The following is a 24,521-nucleotide window of genomic DNA, read 5'->3' on the forward strand; positions in this document are numbered from 1 at the left end:
TGTATAATCTGAAGTCCTTTTCTGACATTTCTTCTAACATACTGTCATTTGATTCCATTAATATTGAATATAGATTTGTTTGGATCATTTTCTTCCCTTGTTTTTCATGTTGTTCATGTATCTTCCCCTCTAGCAGTGCAGATCTGGCATATTACAGATTTCCCTGTATAGGCTTATAGTGGCCCTATAGGTTCCCAAAACCCTGTTCTTTAAGGGGAGATCAATATTAGCAGTGCCCAATTCAGACACTATGCAATCCTAGACCAAATAGCCCCTATGAGGACAATAACAATATTGTCATAATAAACAGTTTGTGTTCAAATATTATCTTCAGTAAAACAAACAGGTTTGCAATAAGGTCTGAAGTTTCGAATGGAGGACAAAGAGGATGCAGAGGGATGTAGAATGTGGCTGTTAATGGGATAATAAAAGAATATACAGAGGTTCTAGATAATAGAAAGGATGAGAGTGTAATCAAAAGAAATTGGATGTTAGCGTGCAAAAAGGGAGAAAGAAACTCTGAGGGAACAGGTAAACAAAAAGAAAAGAGAGCAAGAAAAGTAAAGAAATAAAAACTTAAAATTTTTCAATAAGGAAAAAAAAGAAAATCTACAGTATAACAGTCATATTGTAATGAAACCTCCCAGTCTTCAGTAGCCTGATGCATGAAAGGTACCTGACAATGAACTTCAAGTCTCCAGCAGGCGTCTCAGGATGGGATTTGCCCCACCTAAAGATCGGAGCTATGGCTTCCAGGATTATCCAAGATGGCCACTCTGGCTTCCAAATGTGTTGGCAAATGGGGAGCTGCAGCTCAGGGTGTGGACGTGGTCAGCTGGAGGTCCTGGAGGCACGATGCAGTTGGTCAGGCAGGAGTCCTGGAGGTTGGGTGTGTTTGGTGTTGTTTTGAGATCCTGGAGACCAGGTGCAATCAGTCAGTTTGGGGTCCCAGTGATAGGGCACAGTCAGTTGGTCTGGGGGTCCTGGTGGCAGGGAGCAGTCAGTCGATGTGAGGGCCCCAGAGGCAGGAAGTGATCAGTTGGGCTGAGGGATCCTGAAGATGGGGCTCAGTCAGTCCGGCCAGGGGTCCTATGGGGCCTGGCTGTTGTCTCAAAATGGCGGCAGCCACGTGTAATCAAACCTGCAGGTACTGTAACAGTGAACTTCCAGGCAACAGCAGGCAGCTGGTGCTCCGCTGGTGGTCAGCGATCAGTTTGCTGACTATTGTCGGATGATCGGGAGGTGAACCTCGTGCTTTGGGTGATGGATAGGTGTAAGGCAGGCGATGGACAGGAGTGAGGCAGGCAAGTGGCAGATGATAGGCACCTGACAGTGAACAATCTGCACTCAAAAAAGGCGTAGATATGCTGGCAGACTGCAGGTGATCACAGCAGACAAATGGGGTAAACAGCAGGGGATCGATAAGCAGCAAAAGCTGCCTAACCAAGAAACAGATATCCTCTGCTGAAACTGGAGTTACGGAGCAACAAGGAATGCAGCCTCCCTCTAGTCCACCATCTTGGATCCCCCCCCCAAATTATTTATTCTTATTTTTCAGTAACTGTCCAGTGGGAATTCCATCACACTGCTTCTTTTGTTGTTTTAACTTGCCCTAATCATTTTTTAAAAACTCTTTCTTACTTTATAACAATATCAGATAGAATCATTTTGCATTTCCTGTCTCAACTGTTGAATCATCCACTTTTTCCTGAGGAAACTTGATTAATTTTAGTGGAAAATGCACTTAGAAACCTACACCTAGGCACTCAATGTATTCATTGCTACTGAGGTTTCATTTGCTTGTAGGTCCTTTCTTAAAATAGAGTTAAGTAATGTGTGTGAATATGTGTCTGTGTACCATCTGTTATTATACATATATTAGTTCTGTAGGATATGTATGTATAATGTACTATAGAATCTAGTTTTCTATTTGTGAAGGGACAAGAAATGATGAGTTATTACTGATCTTTCCAGAAAATTCTTTTTTACCATATTTTTATTGGTGCATTAGAGTTGTACATAATGGTAGAATTTATTTTTGCATATTTGTACATGCAAACAATATAAAAATATAATTTGACCAATATTATTCCTCAACTTCTTGGTAATTTAAAAAAATATATAGAATGTGTAAACTATTAATATGCTTCTGAAAGTCATATTACTATGTTTAGTTTTTACTTTCTGTGACAAAATATCTAAGAAAAACAACTTATAGGAGGAGATTTATTGTCATTCCCAGTTTCAGAAGGTTCAGTGCATTGTCAGCTGGCTCCATTGCGTCTGGGACCATAGCGAGGCAGTAGTCATGATGGAAGTGAGTGGCAGAGCAAAACTGCTCATCTCATGATGATCAGAAAGCAGAGAGCAAGAATGGGAAGAAGCAGTCAGTGATATAATCTAGTCCCCACGCATGCCCCCCAAAACTACATCCCACATCCTACAGTTTCTACCACCTCCCAATAATGCCATCAAATTATTAATCTATTAATGGATTAATTTACTGACATGTTTAGAGCCCTTATGGTCCAATCACTGCTCAAGAGCCTTACCTCTGATCATTGCTTCAATGTAGACCAAGCTTTCAAAAGGTGAGTCTGGAGTCACTCCATATCCAGACCATAACGGCTACACAAAAGACTCTACCCAAATAAGTGTCAGGTCACTCCTTGTCCTTTTCACCTTCCCCCCAACTTTTTATTAATTTCCAGAATTTCTAGTTAAACTTCTCCTTCTTTTTGTCAGCATAAGCAGATATATTTGCCTTTTAAAATTTCTCTTTTCCCATACAAATGGTATGTCTCTTTTCACTTTATATGTCTTAGGAATAATTTCATATCAGTTCAGAGACATTTTTCTCATTAATATTTCCAACTGCATAGTACTCCATTCTGTGAATAAAAATTATACTTTCTTAAAACAATATCCATTATCTAGACATTTAAGTAGCTCCTAATATTTTAAAATTATAAACATTTTGCAATGTAAATTTTTAAATTACATTATTTCTTTAAAGTTTTGTAATAATGAATTATCTTGTGAATGTGTGTTTTAATATACTTAGAGATGCACATTTAAATTAAATTTGAGAAATGGGGTTGCTAGGTATGAATGACACGATTATGTAATTTCATTAGTACCCAATTACCCTCCATGCAAGTTATATCACTTTGTACTTCTACCAGTAGTACAAGAGAATGCTTCTTTCCCTACAGCTTCATTGACAGAGTGATGACTGTCAGAAAAACTTCATCAATAGAGCTGCTGATCTTTTGTCAGTCTTGTAGATGAGGTATGATATATTTTTTATTTTAATATTTTCATATACTATGGAACACTTCATATCTATTTTTATAAAGGGCCTATTCATGTCTTTTACCCATTTAAAGCTTTTTGTTATTTTTTTCTTTCAATTTGTAAAAATTGTTTGTATTTTAAAGATATTATCCCTGTATTTGTGATATATTTTGGAAACATTTTTCTGCCAAATTTTCATTTATATTCCAAATTTGCTAATGGCACTTCTTGTTATGAAAAATAGCTTACAGAACTTTTGTGTACAGGGGATATAGTTTAGTGGTATAGCAAAGCCCTGGGTTTGATACCCAGCTGAAAAAGAAATGAAGAAGAAAAAAAATGTATAGTTCAAATTTATCAATTTTTGAAATTATATTGGAATTTAAGATACAACTCCAAAGTCTTTTTCCTTTTTTAATGGTGCATTATGATTATGTATAATAGTGGGATTCATTATTACATATTCATACATGCACATAATTTGATCAACTCATTCCTAGTACCTTCCTTTTTCCTCCCTTCTTCCCTCCTTCTGAGCCACTTGCTCACTCCACTCATTTCTCTTCTATTATTGTTATTTTTAAACTTAATTACTGATATAGATCATATATTAATTACTTAAATACTGATATGTGTATTTAATATATATAGCTGATATATCATATATATATACTTGTATGTAATTCACTGTGGCATCTTCATCTGTGGACATACCATAACTTGGTAGAGTTTGTTCCCCAATACATCCCCATTCCCTTCTTCTTCCCTCTCAATCCCCTTCCTCTACTCCACTGATCTTTCTTCTGTTTTTGTGGAATCCTCCCCTCCCACACTTTAAAATTCCTCTTTTTCTCTCTCTCTCTCTTCCATATATGAGAGAAAACATTCTTCCCTTACTTTTGAGTCTGGCTTCTTTCACTTAGCATGATGTTATCCAGCTCCATTCATTTTAACAGCAAATGACATCATTTTATTCTTTTTATGGTTGAGTAAAGCTCCATGTATATACACACTACACTTTCATTATCCATTTGTCTGTTGACAGGCACCTACACTGGTTTCACAACTTGGCTATCATCAACTGTGCTGCTATAAACATTGGTATGCCTGTATCACTATGGTGTGCTGATTTTAGTTCTTTTGAATAAATACCTAAAAGTGGAACAGCTGGATCATATAGTGGTTTTATGCCTAGTCTTTTGAGGAATATCCATAAGATTTACAAAGCATTTTTCTACACTAAAATTGTAAAGGATTTTATACCCTATTTTATCTAATATCTTTGTAATTTTTTTTTTAAAAAATTAGATCTTATTTCATTTGGAGTTTACTGTTCTTCATGCTATGAAGAGTGAATCTCAGTTTGTTTTCCAAATGATTTTCTAGTTATCACAATGCCAAAAATTTTGATCTGAGATATCATTCTTATCTACTAGAATTCAATGTGATTGGTTTACTTTTCTATTCTGTTCTTTTCATCTTTCTATTCATATACCAACCTCACACTGTTTTAATTATAAAGACTTTGTAATTTGATTAAATATCTTATGGAGCTAGAACCTTCTTGTAACTGTACCTTTTAGGGTTTTGCAATCTTTATGGGCATATTTTTTCCACATGAAACTTAGTATGAACTTACCTAGCTTTATCAAAAAAGATTATTGACATTTTTCTGGAATTGCAATAATTTATCATTATTTAATCATATATTAATTAATTTATATGTAATAAATACATTGAAAAAATTATTTTAGGAAGAAATATTGATAATAGAGAGGTTCTGACCAACAACACAGTATGCATTTACATTTATTAAGTCCACATATGTGTCTTTCACAAGTATTATTTTCATTTTCTTCATGTAGTTTTGAGCATTTCTTTTGAACTTTATTTCTAAGTGTTTGATCTTATCTCTTGCTTTTATAAGTGGAATTATCTTTTTTATATCTTGTTATAGCTATTATTAGTATATATCAAATTTTGTCTCATTACTCCAGATGTAGAACACCTATAAATCTTAAACATAGTATATAATATGTAATATAATTATATAATATATAATGTAATTACATAATGATATTCATTAATGTAATAACAATAAGCTCCAGATTATGATTTACCACTCATTTTAATGCACCTGTGCAATTTTGTTGCAATATTCACAAAATTGAAAACTTAGGACTTAATGGATTAATTCTTCTGATATTTGAGTGTTAATTGTTTGAAGTTCTATTGTTTGAATTAGTAGGTTTTTCCATCATATCATTTGTTTTAGTCAGATTTTTTTTTTTTTTTTTTTTGCCACTGTGACTAAAAGATCCAACCAGAACAATTGTAGAGGAGGAAAAGTTATTTGGGGACTCATAGTTTCAGAGGTCTCAATTCATAGACAACAGACTCCATTCCTTGGAGCTCAAGGTAAGGCTGAACATCAATCATAGTGGAAGAATGTGGCAGAGAGGAGCAGCTCACATGATGATCAAGAAGCAGAGAGAGAGAGAAATTCCACTCTCCAGATACAAAATATACACCCCATAGCCAAGCCCCCAATGAACCACTTCCTCCAGCCATACCCCACCTGCCTCCAGTTACCACTCAGTTAATCTCATAAGGGATTATTTCACTGATTAGGATATGACTCTAACCCAATCATTTCTCCTCTGAACCTTCACACGTGATCTCACACATAATCTTTTGGAGGACACCACATGTAAACCATAACATCATCTATATATAAAGATTGCTTTATTTCTTCTTGTGCTTCTAACAATTTTTTCTGGTCTAAATATACCTGTAGTATCATAAGCATAGTAGAGACAGTAGGTATTCTTGCTTATCTCTGATATTAGTTGGAATTCCTGCAATGTTTCCTTATTAGGTATATGCTGTTTTAGGATTGTGAGATCTATATCTATATCCATATGTAATATATTTAATTGAGTACTAATAGATTGTCTTCAAGCATTTTTAATTGATTATAAATTTGAATTTTAACCAAGGGATTTTTTGGTGTGGGGGTGTGTGTGTATACATGGTACTAGTCATTGATCTCAGAGCCTTAAGTATGCTAGACAAGAGCTCTACCACGGGGCTACGTCTCCATTCTCTCTGTTTTAAAATTTTTAAAGAAAGAAAGTGTATCAAAGAAAATAAACTTTTAAAGTATTTAAACTTGTTCTTTTTGTTTTATTTGTTCTGATTAGCTATACATGATACCATTGTAGACGAATGGAGCACAGCTTTTCATTTCTCTAGTTGTACTTGTTGTAGAGTCATACCATTTGTGCAATCGTACATGTACCTAGGGTAATGATGTTCATCTCATTCCACCATTTTTCCCACCCCCAAAACCCCTCCCCTCCCCTCACCCCTCTGCACAACCCAAAGTTCCTTCATTTCCCCCCATCCCCCCATTATAGATCAGCCTTCACATGTCAGAGAAAACATTTGGTCTTTGGTTTTTTGGGATTGGCTTATCTCACTTAGCATGATATTCTCCGGCTCCATCCATTTACCAGCAAATGCCATAATTTTGTTCTTTAAAACTGAGTTATATTCCATTTTATATATATATATATATATGTGTATATATATATATATATTTTATATATATATAAAATATATCTCACAGTTTCTTTATGATTTCATCTGTTGAAGGGCATCTAGGTTGGTTCCACAGTTTAGCTATTGTGAATTGAACTGCTATAAACATTGATGTGGCTGCAACACTGTAGTATGCTGATTGTAAGTCCTTTGGGTATAGACTGAGGAGTGGGATAGCTGGATCAAATGGTGGTTCCATTCCAAGTGTTCTAAGGAATCTCCATACTGCTTTGTAGAGTGACTGCACCAATTTGCAGTCCAACAAGCAATGTATGAATTACCTTTTTTACTACATTCTTGACAACACATATTGTTGCTTGTATTCTCAATAGTTGCCATTCTGACTGGAGTGAGATGAAATCTTAAAGTAGTTTTGATTTACATTTCTCTAATTACTAGAGATGTGGAACCAAAATAGGTAGAACACTGGTACAGAATAGGAGACACAGAGACTATCCCACATAAATATAGTTTTCTCATACTAGACAAAAGTACCCAAAACTTAACACATTGGAGAAAAGATAGCCTCTTCAAGAAATGGTGCTAGGAAAACTGGAAGTCCATTTTCAGCAAATTGAAATTAAACCCTTATCCCTCACTCTGCACAAAACTCAACTCGAAGTGGATCAAGGACCTAGAAATTAGACCAGAGACCCTGCGCCTAATAGAATAAAAAAGTAGGCCCGAATCTTCACCATGTCAGCCTAGGATCTGATTTCTTCAACAAGACTCCTAAAGTGTAAGACATAAAATCAAGAATCAATAAGTGGGATGGATTCAAACTAAAAAGCTTCTTCTCAGCAAAGGAAACAATAACGTGAAGAGAGAGCCTACAGAATGGGAGAAAGTCTTTACCACATGCACCTCAGATAGAACATTAATCTCCAGGATATATAAAAAACTCAATAAATTTAACACCAAAAAAAAGATAATAATAAATCCATCAATAAATGGGCTAAGAAACTGAGCATGCACTCCAGACCTTCTATTTTACTTTTGATACAGAGAATCCCTAAGTGTTGAGGCCGGTCTAGAACTTTCTCCTACCTCAACCTCCCAAGTAGCTGGGATTATGGGTGTGCACCACCAAACCTGGTTTATCCAAGTTTTTTTTTTTCTTCAAATTTAGTTTGATTTTTGAAAACAACATTTGTCCCTTTTCTTCTACATTTTTTCAACTTGAGTTTTACAAGTTCTTATCCATTTACTCCTATCATTCCACTGCAACCCACAGTTGCCTGACCTTCTTTTACCTAGTTCTTGTACTTCTACTTTGAAGTTTTCCTTCAGAATAGTGGTTGTTTCATTATTTTTCTAAGAAGCATTTTCTTCTGATTAATGACAACATTATCGGGTGGGTTTTTTTTTTTTTTTCTAAATGGGAATGTCTTATTGCTCTTTTCCCATTTTTAAAGCACAAAATTGTTTTGTAGATGTTGTGTTGTGTTTGTTCCTTTTTTGTTTCTCATACTTAACCAAATTTTTCTGGGTCAATTTTTCACAAAAGATTCATGTTGTGGAACAAGGGAAAACCAAGATAATCTGCACTTCAAGAAGTGGTGAGACATGTCTTCACAGAGCTTCATCACTCCTTGAATCCAACCTGGCTCAAATTCTACTGCCATATCCAAACTTCTGCTGGTTCTGTTTCAACAGAACCTGCTCACAAAACAAGGAAAGCCTCATTAAATTTAGAACATGTTTTTGATGATTTTATGTTTTACTCTCACTGGGTAGCTTCCAGGGCCCCTCTCTGCTTCCCACTGTGCCCCCGATCCTTGCTCATCTCAGAACAAAGTATCGTACTACTCACATTCAGAGTGGGAGCCCTCTCTGCCTTATGTTCAGTTGCTGTGGCTTTTGACATCTGTTCCATCAGTCTTCCAAAACGCTTTTCTCCATTCCCCTTGACTACTGACACACTTGATTATGATCTTCCTAAAGACTTTGCTACCAATATTGCATTAGACAACATTTGCACAGAATCTGTAGTTTGAAGATGTTTTCTCTGTGTTCTGCCTTTGTTTTGAATTGAATGAACTTTTTTTCTTCATTCTCCTTTTTTCCATCTGTTTTCCTGGAGAAGTGAAAGGATTCATAACTAAGCTGTCAGCAAATTCTTACTGGAAGGTGAAACCTGTTTTACAAGCTTTCCTCTGTTTTACTTGTTACATGACTCTGGACTAGTTGTTTAAACTTTTGCACTATAGCTTATTCATTTCCAAAGTAGATTAGTTAATATCTAGTAATGTTGATATAGGAACACTTTGAGATACTAATATTAATATAACATCTGGTATGTGGCAGATATTGGTCATGGACTGAATTCCGTCTTTCCCCAAATTCATATGTTGAAGCCCTCATCCCTGATGTAACTCTATTTGAAGATAAAGCCTTTATGAAGTTGGTTAGATCAAATAGAGCCCCAATCTGATAGAACTGGAGTCCTTAGAAAAAGAGGAAAAGACACCTCTCTCTCCCTCCTGTCCAGACCCTCTTCCCTCCACTCCTCCATGATTGCAGGGGAAAGGCTGTGAGGATATTAAGAAGATGGACATCTGCAAGTCAGGGAGAGAGGACTCCTAAGAAATCAAGAAATCAACTCGGCACCTTGATCTTGACTTTCCTTCAAGAAGTGTAAGAAAATAAATATTTGTTGTTTAACTATCTTGTCTAGGGTATCTTGTTATGGAAACCCATGAAAATTAGTACATTGCTCTTTATATTTGAACTGCTAATAACAATAACTGGTGATGATGATGATGATGATGATGATGATGATGATGATATTGATGATGATCCTAAAAGTCCAGGTTTATGGATACTTACTGATAGAGAAATGGACTATCTGATTTGAATCAACACATTTTTTAGGATGGAAATGATAATGTTTTTGCTCTGCTCTTCTCCCATTGCCTTTAATTAACTGGCTTTAGAAATATTTTCTTTGATTTGGTAAGTAATACTACAAATAATCATATAAATTACTAATATTTAATATTTATAGTTATTGTCATAATATATCCATAAGCATATTATTAGGAATGTCCAACTAATTTCATTATATGGTTGATTATATTACTCAATTTAACCAGACTATGTTATCTTGCTTAGCTCACTCCAATTGTGACATATCTTTCTAGAATAAAGTACAAAAACAATGAATACAAATGCCTACCTTTATCATGGCTTTCTTTTTGTTGTCCTTTTTCCTTTGAATCCACAATTTATTATTTGGATAACTGAACCAATAAAATTGTTTTTTTCTTCCACATTGGCATGTCTTTCAGTCTGCTCTTTTGCCAAAACATTCACCATGGTTTTCAAATTTATTTGTTTGCTTTCAGTTATTCTTCCCTCTTGTGCTATTTCTCCAGCAAATTGGAAGTTGTTTTATATCTGAAATGATTTGGTGTATTTTTGTTGATATGCAATTCTAATTTAAGACCTCTGAAAATCTACACAATTCCATTGGTGTCTCATTTTAAATAAAAATATCATTCCTTTTACTCAAAGCCTAGATCAAATATGACTTCCTATGTGAAGTCTTTGCAGACTCTCCCAGTTTAATTTTAGAAATTTATTTTTCTATCATAGCACTTTCCATATTGTGTTGTATTTTATGCACAGCACAAAACATATACTAGAGAATTTAATGAATAAATGTGTATCTAGTTAGAGTCCATGTTTCTTGGGAATAGAGACTATCTTTTTACACCCTTAGAACCAAGCATTTCTCTAGGTTAATTTCACTACTGTCAAAGACTGTACTTTGTATGCTTTTAATGCTTTTAAACTTAACTTTTATGACTCAGAGTAGGGTCTAAGTTGGTGAATATTCCATGTACAGTTGAAACGAATGTATATCCTACTGAATGCAAAGTCTATAACTTTTAATTAGCTGATGATGTTATTTTTTCCTTTAAGTCAATTTTCTCAGGTATTTTGTCAAGCAATGGAAATCTAGCATGGGTGCATAAACATAGTTTTGTTATATTTTCTTGTTAAAATTACCCTTTATTACTGTGTAATTTCATTCTTATTCTAGTAATTTTCTTAACTTCTAAACCTATTTTCTTTAACATTAACATGTGTATTTTAGGACTCTTTTTCAAAAAACAATGAGTGTTCTTTTATTATCCTATCTGGAAATTTTGCCTCAGTTGGAGCATTTAATCCATTTATGGATAGAGTAACTATTATATGCCATGAACTGAATGATTGTGCCCACGCTTCCAAATTCATATCTTTTTTTAGGACTCTTTTGATTTGTGGTTGCATGTTGCATTTCTTTCTGTCTTTTTGCTTTCAATGTACCTGTGTAATTGCATTCAAAGAAAGTTTCATATGAAGAGTGTATGTTTGGGACTTGTTTTTGTTTTATGATTCTGAAAATTTCTGTATTTGAATTTGTGTTTTTAAACAATTTATGCTTATGTTTAGGTTCACATCTAGTATTTTGTTATTTGATTTCTAATCAATTCATTTTCTATTTTGATTGTTTCCCTTTTCTTTCTTCTTGTTAAGCACTGAAGTTCATAAACAGCTCTATCGGGTCATTTTCCTCATCTCCTCTCTCATGATCTACTCTGTACCACACTTGGCAGTTCCTGGACTTCCCAGTTGTGGTCCTCTGTTCAAAGACCTGAGGGGTTAGTGGTGCTGCACATGCACACTTCTGTTCACTGTGCCCATATCTGGAGCATTGCCTTGAGATAGATTCAACAAACCAACCCCCAAAAGTGCAAAGCAGATGCTCATTCCACAATTGTGAGCCACAGCTATCTGGTCAGAGGGTAAGTTTCCCCACTGCTACTATCTCAATATTTGTATAGACCCAAACTTCTTTTGCTGAAACCTCATCACCAATGTCAAGATATTGGAATCTGGGGCCTTGGGAAGTGATTAGATCTTGGAGGCAGAGTCCTCATGAGTGGATTTAATACCCTTGTAAAAGAGACCCAAGAGATTCCTTATTCCTTCAACCGAGTGAGGACATAGTGAGAAGGTGGTGCCATCTATGAATCAGGAAATAGATCCTCACTGGATGGGATTCTTCCACTTCCTTGATCTTGAACCCCTCAGTCTATCAGCCTTTCTAACCATGAAAATAAGTTCTGCTGTCTGCATACCACCTAATCTGATTTTTTTTTTTGACATAGCAGCCTGAGTAGGCTAAGATAGCCTCCCTATTGGTGCCTGATATAACTGTCATCATAGTCACAGATTTGTCTGGGGTCTGAGGTATAAGAGAATGAAGAAAATAGAAAAAAGAAAAAGATTAACAAGAAAATTCCCCATTCTTTCTCAGTGTTAAAAACCTACTTTTCTGCACCTTAATCCAGCACTAGAGCTCTCTTTGTGTCCAGTCTCTACCTAAGGTTAATGAAGAACTTTTACCCAAACATATAACAAAGAGAATATGTGCTCCCCCAAATATATGTCCAATATATAAATCTAGACAAATATGTATGTGTGTGTACATATACATAATATTATTTTGAAGCAAGACTTCATGTCATGTATATGTCAGGTTACTTTCTGAATTTATACTATTGGTTTAAATGAGCTTTTATAGGTACTTACAAGTTAATAATGTCAACAGAGCTATAATGGAAGTGAGTTGAAGAATGAAGGTGAGAGTTGCAGGAAAATGTGTTCTCAGTTCTCTGGGTCTCCTTTGGAAAGCATTTAATTGTCCCTTCTTGTTTAATTGTATTCCTTTATAGAAGAAAAGACCCATGAGCAAAGCTCCTGTTCTATACTATCTGCACTTAGTACAAGGCCAAGCAAATAGTAGGCATTTACCATCTACTCCAGAAAGGAGGAAGATGAAATAATTGACTCTTTCAAGAGTTTTAATGAAGAAAGAGAGAAGGCAGTAATAACTACAAGGCCAAGGAAAGGTTTTATTTTTTTTATTGAAGACAGAAACTTGAAATGTGTATAGAATGAAGGAAAGGAATATTAAGTAGGAGAGACTGAAGCAGAAGAAGGAGGGAGGAAGACCCTGGAGATATGGGAAGAAGGGGGAGTTGAAACCATAAGTGGAAGAATGGATTTGGATCAAGAGTGAGCCCTTTAAGGTTAAAAAAGGAGTCAAAGACAGCATCACTCAAAACTCAATTCATGCACATACTGAACACAGTATGTGCTCAGGACTTTGTTAATGTTTTAGTCAGCTTTTTCATTGCTGTGACCAAAAGACCTGACAAGAACAATTTTAGAGGAGGAGAAGTTTATTTGGTGCTCATGGTTTCAGAGGTCTCAGTTCATAAATTGCTGACTCCATTGCTCTGGGCCAGAGGTGAGGAAGAACGTCATGGTGGAAGAGCATGGCAGGGGAAAGCAGCTCAGGACATGGTATCAGGAAGCAGAATGAGACACTGCAGACCAGGGGCAAAATATAAACCCCTAAGGTATGTCCCCAGTGATCCACCTCCTCTAGCCACACACTAACTACCTACAGTATCACCCAATTAATCCAATTAGGTTAAAGATCTCATGACTCACAATCGCTTCACCTCTGAAATTTCTTGAATTGTCTCACACATGAGCTTTTGGGGGGACACCTCATATCTAAAGCATACCAGCTAGATACTGAGATAGGTGGGAGAAGAAAATAGAAAATCAAAATCAGTACAAAACACTGTTCTCAATAATTATCTCATTCTAAGCAGAATTAAGTTTTAGTTTCTTATTTTGTCAAGAAAGAGAAAGACACTATTGAATGTATATCAGTTTAATAGAGTTCTCAAAATGCAACCAGAGCATATAAACTTATACTCAGTCTACATCCCTGTTTCATTAGACTTTCATGTGGCACTGAAACCATTTTGCTCCTTTGTTTTGAAGGTGTCTCAAAGGGACCCATCACTCCCCAGCTTTTCACAGTCTCCCGTGTTCTCCGCTGTGCTGCACACACTCCACTCCAATCATTTCTGGTTTTGCCTGACCTCTCAAGGCCTTAGACAACTAAACTAGACTCTCTATATTTTATAGCTTAGGATATCATGACCCCCTGGAGATAATGTTTGTTAGCAGAGAACTCTATGTTAGGGGTCACTAGAAACAAAGAATAAGTTTATGTGGAGAACCAAAGGAGAGCTTTTCCTTTCCTGTTGAGCTTGACTGCTAGTACCTTGCTAAACATCATATATTAAATTCTTTTTGTTTTCCTGTACAAAGTACAATCTCACTAGACATCTGTTTTCCTCCACTATCAAATTTTGAAATAAAAGTGAATTACTGCCAAAACAAAGTAAGAATTATTTTGTGCTAATCTTATCCTGTCTAAATAATGTGTGTTGTTTAACCCTATGTGGAAAGTTTCCCATTATAGACAGAATTTTTCAACTATTTGTATTAAAAATATGTCTGAAACTAACAGAGAATATGATTAAGAAAAAAATTAATTTTTTTGTATATAGAAACAATTATTTAAAGTTTTTAAAAGATATTATAATCTTTTGTTCCTAGTGCTTCCCATTGTCTTTGAAGAGAGTATGTAGGTGATTCGAATTAACTAAGCTTTTTTCTTTTTATTTTAGGGCACACCCTATTGGCCTCATTTTAATTAATTTATATTTTACAAATTTTTAATTGGTGCATTATACTTGCTCATAATGATAGGATTTGTTGTTACATATTTGTATATGCACACAAGATAAAAATATAATTTGAGCAATATCACAGAATTAAGAGAGAGAAGAGAACAATTACTAGTATAACTTAGACCCAAGAAAAATTCTTTCTCTTCTAGGAAAGTCATTCTGTGCTGGCAGAGAAGAGGGGAACTCTGGCTGGGCAATTGAAGTGGTGAAGTCAAGGTCATTCTTACAAGTAGTTGTCCCTTTGTCCACCCCTCCACATGCCTACTCTCATACATCGATGCAAAAAGTTCTGCAATTGTGACATACTATGTAACAAATCTTACCATCTTCATTTTTACTTGTTTATAATACGCCAGGATTTTGTTTAATTTATAGTGTTTCTAAAATAGTATATCATACTTATCCTATCTTTCCCAACTAACTAAGCAGTCTGTCCTTGATAGCTTGTAAATATTTCCACCTTAAGTTTGAATTTCAAATCTTTATGAACAGTTTTAATCATTATCATGAGAATGATAATTCATCATAGGAGAGAGATGGTCAAGATAGAGTTGAAGCTATGTTCAGAGCTATTTTAGAATTCTTTAAAGATTTTATTCTCAAAAAGCATTTCTTCTAAGCAATTAATGTCATACCTCAGTGATAACTGTAATACCTGATTATCAATGTCCCCCTTCATTCATTCATTGCCTCTCATTTCTTAACTAAGCTGGTTATTATCTTTATCAATGACACTCAAGATTTTCAGATCAACAATGAGAAGTATTTGGGTAAAATAATAACTCACAGTAAAGTCTCAAAGCAAAGGATCAAAGCAAAGCTGTCAATCAGAGGTGCTTGACTGAAAAACTAGAATAGAAAATCTGTCTTTATGTGGAGGAACACCAAAAAAAGAAAAAAAAAATAGAAAAGCAAGAAAACAAAAGAAGTACATTGACTATCATGGGCTCTTCAGCAAGAGAATCTCAAGAATTTCTAACTCTTTTTCTTCTGTGACTTTTATTTTTTGCCAGTAGAAACTGGCATGTGTAGGTAGCTATTTATGAGGAACACTTTGACATTTCCTACTTTTAAAGATTTACTGTATTACTTAAATTGGACTTTTGTAATTATTATTATGGTGAAGAGATAGTGAATCTTTCTGAAATCATATACTGACATTTTTAAAATTATATAGTTTTATAGTTTTACGAAACAATAATAGTTGGAAAACATTCTTGTAAATAACAAGTTTGACAATGGTGTTAGGAGATTTTGCAATTAATTTTAATTGATCAGCCTGATATAATATTTCTATTTTGTCTTGTGTCTTTTGCACTGATATGGATACATACTTTGTTTCTCAATAATAATTATATGTGTAGATATTTATATTTATATACATGGATAATATTTTATATGCATGCAACTTGTTTTAAAGTGCTCATGACTCAGAGTTAAATATAAATGTCTATAGTTATTCATTGGTACAATTCATTTGGAGGTTCATTTATTGGATTCTCTCTTTTTATTTTTTCTCTTTCATCTTGATAAAATGTCACTTTGAAAATAAATTTTACCAACTGACCACTGGCCCTGGCTAATGTATTTCATTGACAAGTTTTAATCACTTTAAACAATTCAGTTGATTTTACTTAAAGAATCTTTCCTTACTGTTTCATACAAACTAACTTAAATATGAACCATTCTGATTTTAGAGATACTGCCTTTTTTTTCTCTGATGAGATCCTATTCTTCTCTATTGTATTCATTCATAGGAAAGATTCCACTGATGAAGAACCTCTGGTTCCTGTGATCTGCACACAACCAGGAAAATGCTATCTGTTGTCATAAATAAACTGCCGCATCCCAGTGACTTTTCACAGTCAACTTAATTTCCCAATTAATATTGAAAGTCCAATAGTGTTTCTGATGTTGGAGGCATTTATCCCAGGTACAGAGTCTTTATAATTTAAGACTTTTACCACCAACCTCAGCACATCTGCATCCTCTGTATTTAGCTTCCAGATGAAAACAGAAAATGGAAACTTTCACATTGGGGGTTGTGATTAGCAAGCCTTCCAGTAGTGCTTATCATTCATGCCCACATTCTGCCATTAAGAGCTTAGTCTGGTCACACTAACTGCAGGGCAGGCTGGTAAATGCTGGTAAATGTGGTCTAGTTATGTTATGGTTTGAGAGAGATGTCCCCCAAAAGCTCACATGTAAGACAATGCAAGGAGATTCAGAGAAGAAATTATTGAGTTGTGAGATCCTTAACTCAATCAGTGAACTGATCCCCTGATAGGGATTAACTGAGTGGTAACTGAAGGCAGGTAGGGTGTGGCTGGAAGAGGTGGGCATTGGGGATGTGTCTTGGGGGCATACATTTAGTATCTGGGGAGTAGAGTTTCTCTTTCTGCTTTCTGATCATCATGTGAGCTACTTCCCTCTTCCACACTCTTCTGCTATGATCTTCTGCCTCACCTCAAGCCCCAAGAAATGATGCTGGACTTCTAAGGACTAAGACTTTGAAACCATGAGTCCTCAGATAAACTTTTCCTCCTCTACAGTTGTTTTGGTCAGATCTTTTAGACACAGTGGCAAAAAAGCTGACTAAAACAAGTTAAGTGCCCAGGAAGAAGAGGTTGTAGATTTGATGAATAGCTTATATATTTCTGCCATACCATGCCGCTTTCTGTTTTGTTGTTTTCTTTTAAAATTTTTTCTCATTTTATTCTGCTTAATTTAATTTAATAATCATTTTATGCAACAGATGCTTAATGAATGCATACTGTATGGCAGGTACATGCTATACTGTCTTAGGCACTTGGGATACACATGTTTCTTACCTGGAGTTTGTCTAATTTTTTGTCACGATTAGGTTTCATTTATTTATTCTTGGCTAGCAATTATTCCTGGTTCTTTTATGGATGTTATTTAAGTATATTCTATCTTTCCTTTATGTTCTAAAAAGAACACCAGATTGCAAGTAGTAAAGGCAGCATGAAAAGTTAACAGCATACTTGTGGAGGAGGTACGTCTTGAATTGTGCAGTTCATTTTAACTTTAAATATGAGAAATAGCTTCTATTTGGCTTGCACATCTGGAGAATAATGTATGAATATATTTTATTTGTAGTAAATTATATATACCACAGACATACCAATTATCTTTACAGTTACTATTATAAATAACATGATTCCATTAATATAAATAAAGCTCATTTTCTCCATATAAAAGAAAAGAAAGATGTGTTCATTAGAAACCTTCATTTAGTAAAATCTCTCTGGACTTGAAATCCTTAGATTTTAAATATCTTGGTCTCTGAGTTTCTTAAAATTAAACATTTAGTCTTATTGATGTATTATTAGTATTTATCATAGTTGTTAATGAATAGTAATAAAGATTATAGCTAATATTTATTATGTAATATTGTGTACCAGGTGATGTTTAATTTAGAGCATTTTCCAGGTACAACCATTTAATTTAGATACTATAAATATCCCTGTTTTGAGATGGGGAAATAGAGGTACAGGAATTCGGTAACACATTTAATGCTGCACACCTAATCAGTGGCAAAGACAGTATGACAACTTAGGCAGTCCTATTTCAGAGCCCATGCTCCTGACTTCTATACTATAATAGAGCCTATGAATGTCTGCTGAAGGGATAAACTGATGAACAAAGAAATGGAGAGGGTATATCAAGAGAGCTTAAAGGGGAGGTACTGGGGAATGAGATGATCAAATTATGCTTTTTACATTTATAAATGTGGCATAATGAATCCCATTATTATATATAATTATCATGCACCCAAAACATGCCTCTAGATCAGGGTTTTATGATATGATTACCCCTGTTTCTTTAGGTTTTATTTCAATTGATGAAAATTACTTGTTTTATGATACAAATCATGTTTTACTTTTTAAGTATAGACTAAAAGGATCACCTTATTATTTTTGTAACTATTTGCTCACTATTCATCAGATAGGAATTAAGTCTCTATTGTGCCAGGCCTAGTGATTACAGCACTTAAAACAACACCAATAAACAATAACAAGAAAACCCAAACTCAAGCAAAGTTTATAGTCTTAGATGAAGAGTTGAGATTGACATAAAAATAATTAATTCCTTTTGTGGTATAAGAAAAGTCTAAGATTTTTATTAGAGCTTTTAAAAGGAAACAAACTAATTTGGATAGTCAGGAAGTGCTTTCTTGAAAAATGTTTAAGTTGAAAGCTGAACAATTGAGTGGCAGCTAACCAGAGAAGGAAGAGGCGGGGGAAAGGTATTCCAGGCAGAGGGCAAGTGAGGGCTCACATAGGCTTGGCAGAGTGTGGTGCCTGGAGTCTTTTATTTCATTCAACAGGTATTTGTCAAGCTCCTGTTGTGCATCAGGTAAGATGAGAACTGAAAAGAGGCCACTGAGTTCAGAAACCTGGGGGGCATTGGTGAACTTAATGAAATGTAGCACTGGATTTGTAGGAGGTTGGGAGAGACCAAATGAGTGATAAGGGAGTAGTGACAGAATGGTTTTGTTATAGGTTAATATCATGATTTATAACTGTTGGGGTTTATAGTTCTGGTCCTCACTTTACATCCTCTGTGGTCAGATCTTGCTCTAATTTCCCAGCAGGCAATGTATTTGCCTCAGTGCTTTCTGTATTCCCATACACTTCTATAATTCTGCTTCATACTATAGTAGGGAAGAGCTTAGACCTCAAGATAAAATAAACTCGGTTTGAATTCTGACTTCACAACTTGCTGGGTGGTTGACTGTGGAAATTTTGTAAATGAACCAAATCTCAGTTTCCTGAGACATAAAATGGGGGATACTCAGGATGTCTGCCTCATGGCATCATTGCAAGGACTGAGATTGTGCAATGCCTCAGTTAGGAATGACAGTTCCTCCCAAATCCTGAATATTGTGAAAAATACTGTATTGAATATGGGAGTAGAGACACCCTTGACATACTATTTTCAAATCCATTGGGTTTATAACCAGAAGTGGAATTGCTGAATCATACAGTTACTGTTTTCAGTTTTGAGGAAACTCCACATGGATTTAAAAAAAAAAAAAAATGACTGTACTAATTTATAATGCTACCAATTAAAAATGAAATAAAACTTTAAGAGTTCAGTTTTTTTTTGTTTTTGTTCCATTTCTATTAGTCAAGCTCCTTTTATTAATTCTTATAAAATTAATACAGTGATCAGTTATTTGAATATATACTAGAAGACAGTTTGTTGTTAGGATATGGTAGGTCTGAGAACGTTTGTGTCTTGGAGCTCCATTTGTGGCAGTGATTGAGCAGGAGGCTCTCAGGTACAGGATGTTGAGTGTGTATGAGAAGTAGTGTGCCTGCAATCTTACTATTAGCATTCTCTTTGCCAGGAGCCAATATAATGACCTCTTGGGCATTCTGCCAACTTACCCTCCAGCATTGCCATTGTGACCCACAGAGACAGGAAAGTACAAAACATGGTGGGTCAGTAGCTGTAAGGACTTTGTTAATTGTACACCCACTGCTACTAAGCACTTACCTAGATTGTTGCTCATATTCTGTCTGACTAAGCTCATTGGATAGTGTACTGATTAGTGCAGGTCTAGGATGGGAGCATCTGTTCTGCATGGGCTGAAATGGCAGAAAGCTCATCTCTGGTGCACTGAATTTCAACTAAGAGGAAATACAAATTCTGATATATCTTTGTTTCTTGCAATATTTATAACTCTAAAAATTATATTCTTGGCTACGATAGTTCTTGTTTCAGTCTGTATTTATTTGTGTACAATAAAGCAACCTCATTCCTGCATTTGTTTGCCAAATATTTATTGGAAACGTTCTATGTTCCTGGCACTCTTCTAGCTTCTTGTGATACATGGTAACAAAAGAGAAAAATTTTGCCCTTGAGTTTACATCATAACAGGAAGAATCAGACAATAAATACTAATAAAAGTGAGTGCATGAGATAACTAGCAGGAGGTGACAGTGCCAGGCAAAACAGGAAAATTAGGGCAGCCAAAAGGGGATGGGAGTGTGATTGGGGAGATAGGTTGCAGTTTTAAATAAGAAAAGGAGGATCAGCCTCTGAGAAGGTAAGACATTAATCATGAGGTAAGAGAGGCAATGGGGATGAAGCACCTGATCCTAAGCTAGGTGCAATCAGATACAGACAAGGTACACACAGCCTCATCCTTTAAGGAACTTATGGAGGAAACAAAACAAATTTGCAGACACTTGTGATACAGTGCTAAATGTAAGCATTGTCGTGAATGAATTTTCAAAAGATAGTACAGGAATCGAAGGCAGAATTCTTAAAGGAAGAAACATGAGGCAACAGAAAGAATATGGATACTTTGCCATTAAAATCTGGGTTTGCAACCCCTCTATCAGTTTACCAGCTGTCAACAGAGTGGACCATGGTCCAGATCTGTCTAGCTTTGATCTTGAACATTCTTCATCTTGAGGCACTACTTAATCTCAGTTCTAGCACTGACAATTCATGTCTCAATTCCTTGCAAACAACGACAGTTGATCACTCTGAAGCTGTGAGATTTTGGATCTATATCCCTTTAATGAATTGAGAAAATTCAATCTTGTAGGATAGATCTAAGAATTACATAGAAAATAAATAAAGCACTTGGTAATTGAAGTCAGAAGGTGAATGGTATGTGTGAATTGGTTGATGGATTCAAGGAAAGATCATGAAGATGGTAGGGTTTGAGATGGACTTTGAAAGATAAATGAAATTTCAGTTGATATAGAGCCAAATGAAATTTCAGTTGATATAGAGCAAAGATAGAGACAGAAAATAGGGCAAAGAGACAAGAAGACCCAAAACACAGGAAAAACATGAAATTGAGGAAATTATGGGGCATTTTCAGGGAATTGGTTAATATGGTTTGCACTGGGTTAAACATGGATTATGACAAAGACAGCAGTGGAATAAAGAACCAAAGTTTAGAAAGGCTGATTTAAGTCATCTTCCTATGAACCATAAATGCCATTAAAAGACATTTTTTAAAATCAAATTTCAAATATTGTTTAATTTGCCTTGTCTTACTTTTGTAAATATATTTAATGAATGCATGCTTTTGTTACGAGGTCAGATAAGTGAAGCTCAGAGATACATATTCTATTTTTTATGGAGTATTGAGGAAAGATATTATTCACGATTTACATGGATATTGAGTTGGGTTTAATTTTAGTTTGAAATGAGTGTTGTTGCATAAAGTTTATCTTTTCTCAGTCCTTTATGTTGATACTATCTAACATTTGGCATTACAATGAAGTAATTGATTACATAAAAATACAAGTATATTCACCAAAAAACATGAAAATGACCCCATGAAAGCAACTTAAAATTCCACAGTTGGATAAGTTATATCTGGACAGTATAGAAGTCAAATGGTCCATATGTTTTTGATTTCAGGACAATTGGGGCTAAATTTCAGACCATCATATTTTATTAGATGGGTTGCATAACTCTGTTGTGCTTTAATTTTCATGCCTTCCTAAGTATTAGATATGCCATACACCCTGTACGGGGTGCATAAGAGTGGTTAAGAGTTAAAATTCTTGAATCACACTGCCTGAATTTGGACATTGGTGCTTCCTTATGGTGACCCCGTGATGTATTGTGCAGAGCTCCATTAAAGGAAGGACTGACTTTAGCTGTGGGGGATCTTGCGGGCAGGAGTATTAAGCTGTCGGGCCCTCTGGATTGACAACGCTTTAGAGAGAGAGTTCCTTTGCCCAAGTTCTCCCTACCCCCATTGTGATGACCCATGGCCATTGATCTACTGAGGTGGGGATGTAAAGACCTGGTCATTTCTTGCCCAGTGCAGGACAACACCAATGGGCAATTTTGCCCTCAGGCTCCCTGTGGTGTGTGTCTCTCTTCTCTCTTGGTACCCTCCCTTGTCTCTCTCTCTCACAGTACACAAGAGTACTCCCTAATAAACATTCTGCATAAGGAACCTCATGTCAGAATCTGATTCCTAGAGGACTTAATCATCCACAATTGGTGCGTAGGATAGTGTGAAAAAACAAGAGACAAGATGCGATTTGGGGGTAAGAACACTTGCTACCTGGTTGGCAATGTCAACTGGATTGTAGCGGGTAGTTTGAACACAGAGTCCAGAGGTTAGGGTAGTTGTCCAATAGTTAAAACTTTTACTAGTGGTAAGTTAGATAGGTAAAATGATGGGAGGGAATGCATATATAGCAAGCTTTTGAAAAATAAGAGGAGAAAAGTAATTATGATAGCAGTGAAATCGGATAGCTATTGCTGAGCTCATTTGACTCTTTAGAAAAAGATAACAAAGGACTAAAACTAACTTATAGTTAATTGAAAGTCATTGTGCAAACTAATGTGCTTCCTTTATAGCACAAGGAGGTTCTTATCTTCTGCAGAGAGGGAGGTCAGATAAAGCTGAATCAACTATGGAACGAATATAACCATCAGAGCAGCTGAGTTTTGAAGAAATTAAACTCTCAGTCTAGGCAAGTCAGCTATGAAAGAACAGGACTCACACACAGTGGGAATATCTGACTTGCTACCTCAGAAATCTTAAATCCCTGGTTTTCCCTGAAACCTCAACCTTGAGAACTGGCCAGATCTCTGTTAAGATCTCCTATTGTCCCCCTTTTACTTAAACTAATACAAAGGTTTCTTCTAACTCCCCAGAATCTGTCCTCACAGCCCTCACCACTATTACAAATATAATTAATTAGGATTATAATGGTTTAATCTAGCTAGGAAGTATTGAACTTGAAAAGGAAGGGAAGGGACTATGCCCCAAAGGAGCTGAATGGCCTATCTAGTCTGTCTCGACAGGAACCAGAGGATTACCTGGGAGACTGGGTTTTGAGGATGCTTGATCAAAAGGGGAGGAACATAAAAACAGATAAAGCAGAGTTTAATTATCCTGGGAGTACTCTCTCAAGATGTAGAATTTGTATCCTGACAGGAACCCCAGGAAATGGTGAAGATTTATTAGTAGAGTAGGTTCTGAAGCAAGGAATAAACAATGGTCCGTGCTGAATAAAGTTGAAATGCCAAATTTGCTGTGGCAAATAGTGAAAGAGGAGATTTAGGATTTCAAGACACTGGGCATGTGGAGTAGATATTCTATGGCCAGGAAAATCAACCGATAATTTTTTGGGAGAAGACAGAAGACGTAACATTTACTAAGACTACAAGGAATGCATTCATTAGAGAAGTGCCAACGTAATTGCACTTAATTTTCAAAAACCAGATGAATGAAATTATCTTAAAGACTACCAAGGTCAGAGTAACAGTTCAGTGGGTATGATCCACAGAACATTATAAAGGTGCTAAACAATGCACAGTGTTACTAGGTGCAAAATAAATAGGCAGTCAATTAGGATGGTGTTCAACTTGTACCATTAGAAGAAACCAAGGCTAGATGATCGGAGAGACTGAGTGCAGTTTCCCCAACAAAAGGTCAGCTATAATCCCTGGCCAATGTTTGGACCAGAACTCCTATTTTGACTTGAAACTCAATGACTAAGTAAACTTTGGGTGCCCATCACATTGTGTGAACTGTGTTGCGCTGTCCCAGCCCTGCTGGACTGTTCTATGCCTGCTCCTGCATATATCGCTGTGCCTGTCCACGTCTCTGCTGCAACACACCATACCCAAAGCCATTGATTAGGGCTAGAAGAAACTGTGCAACTACTACACTGGAACTAAAACCAACGTAACTTATCACACTGACACTATAAGATACATCTTAAAGAGAAAATCTTTTACCACAAAAGTCACCCTAAAAATTTGGTGGCGATAACAGATCCAGCAGATGTGTGAATATCCCAGATAGGGACACAAGAAGCATGAGAAAGCAAGGTGAGATGATGCTTCCAAAGGAACACAATGACTCTCAAGCAACAAATCCCAAGGAAAAACCAATTGACAAAATGTCTGAAAAAGAATTCAAAGTAATGATTCAAATGAAATGTAATGAAGATACATGAGAGTGCAGACAGACAATTCAAAGGA

This window comes from Sciurus carolinensis, chromosome 11 (assembly GCF_902686445.1).
Source record: "Sciurus carolinensis chromosome 11, mSciCar1.2, whole genome shotgun sequence".
Classification (NCBI taxonomy): domain Eukaryota; kingdom Metazoa; phylum Chordata; class Mammalia; order Rodentia; family Sciuridae; genus Sciurus; species Sciurus carolinensis.